We start from the raw sequence: 8541 nt of genomic DNA, 5'->3' as shown, positions 1-8541 counted from the left end.
AATTGATGACATGGGGCCCCCACCTCCTCACTAATATCTATCAGCGACACTTCACTGTTGGGGGTTCAGGCCGTTTTGTCTCTGTCCATTTCGCTTGTCCGTTCACCTGTGAATCCCGACACTGACTGCATTTCTCGCTGAGTTTATCTTTGTGTCTCCTTCAGTGAGTTGATACACGGATGATTATGTGTGATTTTATTTGTGACATGAAATAAATCAGGGCTTCAGACAATTCTCGCTCTGACATTGGAGAACTATTGAGCCGAACTTTACAGCGAAGTGTTGTTTATTGTCGTGCTGAAACTAAAAAAAATCGCAAGTTGAGAAAAAAGGGAAAAGGAGAAAAACTTATGAGGGAAAATGAGGACAACTCTCAAGATTTTTACGAGTATATTCAGAGAAAGAAGGGAGGCTTAGAGTAATGTGGGCCGCTTAAAGACAGATGCAGGTGATATTGTAATTGAAAATCAGGAAATGGCAGAGTTGCTAACTTTTTACTTTGCATCGGTCGTCACAGAAATGGATGAAGCTAACATACCAGAGACACGAGGAAAACTGTTAATAAATCAAGGGGATTCAGTACAAGTAAAATAATGGCAATGGAGAAAATGAGGAGGCGAAAGATAGACAAATCTCCAGGACCTGATGGTTTCCACCCCAGGGATTAAAAGGAACAGGTGAGGAAATTGTACATACTTCAGTCATGATCGATCAAAACTCTCTTGATTTAGGAATTGTTATTTAACGAATCGCATCTTGATTGGAGGCTTGTGTTTGAGAAAGATCTCGAAGTGATAATTGAGAGACCGAAAATAAAGCTGTTTGGCAAGAGCGCTGATGCTGTCGGTTGTTCGCTGCTCTCGTGTTGCACAATTGTTAAGCGTGCGTTACTTATTTATAGCAGTATGGGCTCCAGAAATGACCAGGTTGTGAGTTCGAGCGTCTTCTAAAACAATCAAACCTTTTACTCCGAACATTTTGATCGGAGTTCAAGGTACAAATGGTATCTTCAATAACGCATCTTGTTAACAACCAATCGTTTTTACAATACGCCCTTGTGGGACAAACGTATGGAGGTCAACAATCGACTTCTTAGTTTTCCCATGTGGGCATTTGGGTTCCTCTGGCCTACCGTCTTTCAACAGCAAGTGTCAGTTTACTTGTTCATAGGGGGAGAGGGGGCTTTTAGCGGCAGCTCATATGACAAAGGGGCCGGTACGAGATCTTTAAATCTAAAGAACCAAAAAACAATTCTTCTTTTCTTTAAGCCAATATTCATCGGTTGCAAGTTTCGTGTTGGGAAAATTTGGAAGAGAAATATTCTGCCTGGTTTCAATGTGTCACGGGTGAAATTATTCAGCTTACAGATGTTAATACGCTGAAAGGATGGGAGGCCTTTTCCAACTCCCGTGTGGGACAAGTTCAGCCTTTGAGCCTCTGGGTAAAGTGTTATTTTTAATTGCTGCTAACGAATGACAAGACATTTCGCACAAACAAGAAGAATTGTAAACTCACGAGTTCACTGTCCATGTTTCTTACATCATGTTCAACAGAAACAAGGATTCTCCTCAACATGTTCCTGAGAATTTTATCAAACGGACCTCACCCTTGCTCGACGGCTGCAATGATAATTCGGAGATCTCCCATGAATATGTACGATGGGAGCTTATGTAGTATCGAGCCTGGGTAGCTCAGTCGGTAGAGTATCAGACTTTTAAAGTGGGTAGTGAGCTGAAGGTCCAGCGTTTAACTCCCTGTCCAGGCTCCAAATTTCGGAACAGCTGGCAAGCTGTGACTTTGTAGGGGGACCTGCGATGTGTTGTCAAAGCTTCGGTAGTATCTTGTTTCCCAGGGATGGGCAGTAATGCGCTGTCTGAGGCGGTTCCCGATCAGGAATTCAACTTTACTGTATTAGTTCACTGTATTAATTTCGAAAAACTCATTCAACTCTGTAAAAAAGACGAATACTTGTTCAAATCGCCATTGATCAACCAGTAACTTTCTGTTTCCAGCTGAAAGAAATGCTAACTTTTTTATGCGTTAATTCACCAGGCAGAATTTAGGGAGTTCAGAGGGGAAGTGAAAAAGGAAATGAGAGGCAAAGAGAAATATGACTATTGACTGACGGCCAACATAAAAGGGAATCCAAAAGACTTCGACAGGCATGCAAACAGTAAACGGGTAGTCAGAGGAGGGGTGAGGCCGATTCGGCACGATAAAGGAGATCTACTCATGGAGGCAGAGGGGATGGCCTAGGTACCAAATGACTAATTTGTATCTGTCTTCACCAAGAAGACAGAGTCTCAGCAAAGGAAGTTATCGTTGAGATACTGGATGGTCTAAAAATTGATAAAGAAGAGGCACTTGAACGGCTGGCTGCACTTAAAGTAGATAAACCACCAGATCCGGATGGGATGCATGCTTGGTTGCTGAGGGAAGTAATGGTGCAAATTGCAGAGGTACTGGCCATAATCTACCAACATCCTTAGATATGTATGTGGTGCCAGAGGACTGGAAAATTGCAAAGGTTACACCCTTGTCCAAAAAAGGGTGTACGATTAAACCCAGCAACTATCGGCCAGTCAGTTTAACCTCAGTGGTGGGGAAACGTTTCGAAACGATAACCCGGGATAGAATTAACAGCCACTTGGACGAGGGTGGATTGATTAGGGAAAGGCAGCACGGATTTGTTAAAGGCAAATCGTGGTTAACTGACCTGTTAGAGTTTTTTGATGAGGTAACAGAGAGGATAGATGAGGGCAATTTAGTTGATGTGGTGTATGTGGACATTCAAAAGGTGTTTGCTAAAGTGCCGCATGGTGGGCTTCTCATCAAGATTGCGGCCCATGGAATAAACGGGGCAGAAACAACATAAATGCAGAATTGACGAACAGCAGGAAAAAGATTACTGGTGAACTGTTGTTTTTCGAACTGGCGAGAGGTGTACAGTGGCGTTCCCCAGGGATCAGTGCTGGGACCACTGATTTTCTTGATACATATTAATGACTTGGACTTGAGTGCACAGAGCACAATTTCAAAATTTGCAGATGAAACAAAACTTGGAACAGTAGTAAACAATGATAAGGATCGTGATGGACTTCAAAGGATATGGACAGGCTGGTGGCTTGGGCGGAGACGGGGCAGATGAAATTTAACGCAAAAAAAATGCGAAGTGATACATTTCGGTCGGAAAAACGAGGAGAGGCAAAATAAACTCCAGGACACAAATGTAAATGCGGTCGAGGAACAAAGAGGGGTTTATGTGTACAAATCGTTGAATGTGGCAGGGCAGGTTGAGAAAGCGGTTAAAAAGCATACGGGATCCTGGGCTTTATAAATAGATGTATAGAGTACAAAAGTATAGAAATCAGGATGAAACTTTATAACACACTGGTTCGAACACAACTGAAATTTTGTGTGGGGTTCGGGACACCGCACTTCAGGAAAGATGTGAAGGCCTTCGAGGGGGTGCAGAAAAAAAATACTATCATAATTCCAGGGATAAGGGACTTTACTCACGTGGATAGACCGGAGAATCTGAGGTTGTTCTCCTTGGAACAGAGACGGTTTTGTAGAGATTTGATAGAGGTATTCAAAATCATGAAGGATCGAGGCATGGAAGATGGAGAGAAACTGTTCCCATTGGCGGAAGGGTCAAGAACCAGAGGACAGAGATTTAAAGTGATTGGCAAAATAACCAAAGGTGACATGAGGAAAAACTTTTTTACACAGCGAGAGGTTCGGATCTCAATGCACTGCCCGAGGGTGTGATGGAGGCAGATTCAATCATGGCCTTCAAAGGGGAGCTGGATCAGTACTTGAAAGGGAAAAAAATGCAGGGCTTCGGGGAAAGGCAGGGGAGTGGTTCTAGCTGGATTGCTCTTGCAGAGATCTCGCACGGACTCGATGGCGCGAATGGCCTCTTTCCGTGCTGTAAGTTTTCTATGATTCAATACTACGTGTAGGTTGCAATGCAAAGGGAACAGAGCGTGCCATAAATCGACACGACTCTGAGTATCCTCACAAGCAATGTATTTTAAGAGCAACTAATTCTGAAACGTCTTACTTGATAACTCAATTCGTGCACTCGAAAGCAATTTGGTAAAGGGAGACTAATATTGGTGAATGGAAATAGTTGGTGCACAACTTGATATTGCTGTCCACCCGAAGAGAAAACGAGATTGGATGGATCGAAGTGGTCTGAAAGGATGGTCGAGCGGCTGTGAGTCGCAACCAACTTTTACACTGGCTGCACGATTAAAGTAACAGTGGCTCGTTGGTCTAGGGGTATGATTCTCGCTTAGGCATTTCATTGAGTGATATGCGAGAGGTCCCGGGTTCAATTCCCGGACGAGCCCGCATGTCTTTCTCCCTTTAGTGAAAAATCACCAATTGGTTTCTCACATCTTTTCAGTTTTGCTGTTGGGAGAACTGAATTATGTCCAGAGGATGTTTGAGCTCTCGTGGACTGAATGCCGAAGTTTCGTCGACGCAATACACATGAAGCAAATAAAATGTCTCAAGATGATGAGGAGATTGAAACTGAATTTGGATTTTTCCCAATTCAGGCGGATATTAGATGACGGGATAGAAAGCCACATATCCAAGTTTGCCGACGACACCAAGATGGGCAGCATTGTAAGCAGTGCAGATGGAAACATAAAATTACAGAGAGGCATTAATATAATAAATGAATGTGCAAAATTGTGGCAAATCGATATGAATTTCGTCAAGTGTGAGGTCATCCACTTTGGACCTAAAAGGATAAATCAGAGTACTTTCTAAATGGTGAAAAGCTCGAAACATTGGAGGTCCAAAAAGACTTAGGGGTCCATGAACATACATCATTAAAATGTCATGGACAGGTACAAAAAATAATCAAAAAGGTTAATGGAATGTTGGTCTTTATATCCCGAGGACTAGATTCAAGGGGATAGGCATTATGATACAGTTATGCAGAGCTCTGGTTGGACCACACCTGGAGTATTGCCTTCACTTCTGGGCAAGGCACCTTAGGAAGGATATATTGGCTATGAAGGGAGTGCAGCGTCGATTTACTAGAATGTAACCTGGACTCCACAGTTCAAATTACGCGGAGAGATTACATAAACTCGGGTTTGCCTTGAATTCAGTAGATTAAGTGCTGATTTGATCGAACATTTCAAAATATGAAGGGGAACTGATGGGGTAAACAGAAAAAAAAAGATTTCCGCCCGTTAGCGTGTCTCGGACGCGGGGACGCAGCCTAAATATTAGGGTCAGGACTTTCAGGAGTGAAGTTGGGAAACACCTCTGCAAGCAAAGGGAGGTAGAAGTTTGGAACTCTCTTCCGCAAACGGCAGTTGATGCGAGCTCAATTGTTAATTTTAAAACTGAAATTGATAGATTTTTGTTAACCAAAGGCATTAAGGGACATGGGGCTAAGGCGATAATATGCAGTTAGGTTACATATCAACCAGGATCTCACTGAATTGCGCAACAGGCTCGAGGGGCGAAATAGTATACTTTTGCTCTTCAGCTCCTCATTGTTACAGAATGATCCTGCATTGATTGGGAATCGAACCAAGGTCTCCAGCGTAACAAGTAAGAATTCGACCCCAAGCACCATCAACGCGCGCGTTTGTAACAGCAGCATGTGTCCATTTGGAATCCGATCTGAATGAACATGCCGTTTACAGCTGCGGTGGCCGAGTGTTTAAAGCGTTGGACTCAAAATTCAATTGAGGATTTCCTGCCCAGGTTTGAATTCTGCTCGCAGAGCTACTGTTTAAAGATCACTTCAGTGCTGAAATAGATTAATTGGAGTTAATTGACCGCATTTATCTCTCTCCCAGAATGAGAGATTCTCCAGCGAGGCCGGTGCTTTTAACTTGTGTCCAATCTTCTCTTGCAAGATTTCAAGACCCAAGAAGGAATCTCTCCCAATCTGTAACTTAAATTCTGCTAGTTTGCAAAACTTGACATTTATACTCTTTATTTTCTTTGTCTGCATCTCTCCATCTCCCCATGTCTCCGTCTCTTGTCTCTCTGTGTTGTCCCCGATAGACTTCTCAGGCTTCCTTGAACGGCGATGGCTGATCTAACCTGCAACAATAGCAGAGAAGGGTAAAGAAAAAAAAGACTGAGACAGCAGGAAAAGGAAAGGTGCAACCCAGCTGATAATTTCGCAGCTAATGTTTCCACATTCGTGGCTCTTCGTTCTCATGGTGAATGAAAGCAGCAATTTGAGCAAAGTGTACTTATGGTGGAGTGTAAACTATGACGATGCCGAGACAGACGACAATGTCGTTTCAGAGTAATTCATTCTGGAAAGTGTTACTTGATAATACAAGTCATACATTCAAAACAAATTTGATAAAGAGAGACTAATGTTGTTGATCTGAAATAATTAGTTTAGAACCTGATATTGCTCTACATCGTATATCGTACAAGAAAGCGAGTTTGGATGGCCATGGTGTTCTGAAAGGATTGCGGATCAGCTGCGCGGCAGCGAAATTTTACAGTGGCTGCACGGCTCTGTTACCAGTTGGACTTTGGATCTGATTCTCGCTCAGGGAGTTTCACTGGTTCAAATCCCGGTATGAGCCCCCTTGCGTCCCCATTTTTCGTCAAAAACCACCAATTGGCTTCTCACATCTTTGAAGCAAGTGCAGAAGGCAGGTTTGACTTATCTCCAGCCGAGCATGTTTGAACACCAGAGGAGAGAATGCAGAGGGTATGTCCACGAAAGACACGTCGACGAAATGAAGATAATCTTTCAAGAAGTTGTACAGATTGAAGCCGGCACATGAATTTATCCCAATTCAGGCGATTTCATGGTTCCAGATACAAAAGGTAAAGGAAGCTGCATTGGCCTGGAACCAAACCCCTGGTTTCCCGTCGGCAGGCGAGAGTTCTACACTCAACCACCAATCCACACACGGCTGCAGGCGGCACGTGTAGCGTTGGATACAAGTCTGGAACATGCAGTCTGGCAGAGTTCCTGTGATGAGCCTGCGCAGTCTACAACCGCGTGCTACCTGTGGGTGACCAAACGAGTGGGTCAAGCATGGTCTTGAAATTCACTGAGATTCGAAATCACTTCAAACCGCCACTGTAAAATGGTCAAATAAATAAGAGCTGTCGTTACCAGGCAGTGTTTACTTTTTTCAGAAATAATGTAAGAATCCAGCCCTATGTCGAACTCTTAGATTTCACGGCATGCGACGAATTTCCATTAAGCTGCCACCTAAATTCTGCTCAATGACAGAATTGGAGATTTATACTATTTTTCTTTGCATGTATCTATCTATCTCTGTCTGCGTTTCTTCACTTTCGCTGTTGATCCCTAATGGACTTATCAGGCTTCCTTCAACAGCCAGGTCTGCAAACCCGGGATGGGAAAAGGCTGTCGGTTCTTCGTCCAATTGTTGGATTTCGACGGGTTGAGTTTTGCTATTTTCCGTCTCCGTTTTCGGAAAATATAAACCGAGATGGGATTTCCCCTGCTCGGGTCCCGTCACCTGCGGATAATGGGAATGAACCCGATCTATCATCCGGTCCTAATATCTGTATTCTCATTGTTTAACAATAAAATTACGGGGTTACAGTTATTTTCAGAACACATTTTAGAAATTCAGACTTATTCGAAAACTAGAAGCACGTGGGATTAAAGGGCCGGTGGTAACGTGGGCAAGTAATAGGCTGGGGGATAGGAGGCAGAGAGTAGTGGTGAACGGATGTTTTTCTGACTGGGGAGAAATATGCAGTGGAATCCCCCAGGGGTCGGTATTAGGACTATTGCTTTTCTTGTTATATATAAATGTCTTGGATGTGGGAATAGGGAATACAATTTCGAAGTTTGCGGATGATACAGAACTTGGCAACGTAGTAAATAGTGAGCATGATGATAGCAGACTTCAGGAGGACATGGATAGACTGGTGAAATGGGAGGTCACGTGACAGATTTAACGCCGATCAGTGTGAAGTGATGCACTTTTGGAAGAAGAACATGGAGAGGCAGTATAATCTAAATGGAACAATTTATGGGGGGTTCCAAGAGCAGAGGAACCTGGGGGTTCATATTCAGAAAACAGGGCAACTTGATAAGGCGGTTAAGAAAGCATATGGGATACTTCGCTTTGCAAATAGGGGCATTGAATACAAAAAATGGAAATCATACTAATCCTTACAAATCAGTGTTCAAGTCTCATCTGGAGTATATTGTACAGATCCGGGCACCACACTTTAGGATGAAAAGGGATTGAAGAGGATTCAGAGCAGGTTGACCTGGATGATACCAGGGATGAGGGACTTCAGTTATTTGGAGAGATTGGAGAAGCTGGGATTGTTCTCCTTACAGCAGAGATGGTTAACGGGAGACCTAATAGAGGTATTCAAAATAATGAGAGGTTTTGAAAGAGCAAGTAGGGAGAAACTGTTTCCTCTGGCATGTGGGTTGGTAACCAGAGATCATAGATTTAAAATAATTGGGGAAAGAACTGTAGGGGAATTGAGGAGAATTTTTTTCACACAGAGGGTTGTTAAGATCAGGAACGCACT

General features: G+C 43.3%; 1 non-coding gene across 1 annotated transcript; it reads left to right on the top strand.

The window, feature by feature from the left end:
- The first annotated feature begins 4270 nt into the window (after positions 1–4270).
- On the top strand, positions 4271–4358 carry trnap-agg (transfer RNA proline (anticodon AGG)). Its single transcript is given in 2 exon segments — positions 4271–4306; positions 4323–4358. It is a non-coding gene; the product is annotated as a tRNA-Pro (tRNA).
- The last annotated feature ends 4183 nt before the right edge of the window (positions 4359–8541 follow it).

Source organism: Heptranchias perlo, chromosome 20 (assembly GCF_035084215.1).
Source record: "Heptranchias perlo isolate sHepPer1 chromosome 20, sHepPer1.hap1, whole genome shotgun sequence".
NCBI classification, from domain to species: domain Eukaryota; kingdom Metazoa; phylum Chordata; class Chondrichthyes; order Hexanchiformes; family Hexanchidae; genus Heptranchias; species Heptranchias perlo.
The sequence above is the reverse complement of the archived record's forward strand: the minus strand, read 5'-3'. Positions and strand labels throughout refer to the sequence as shown.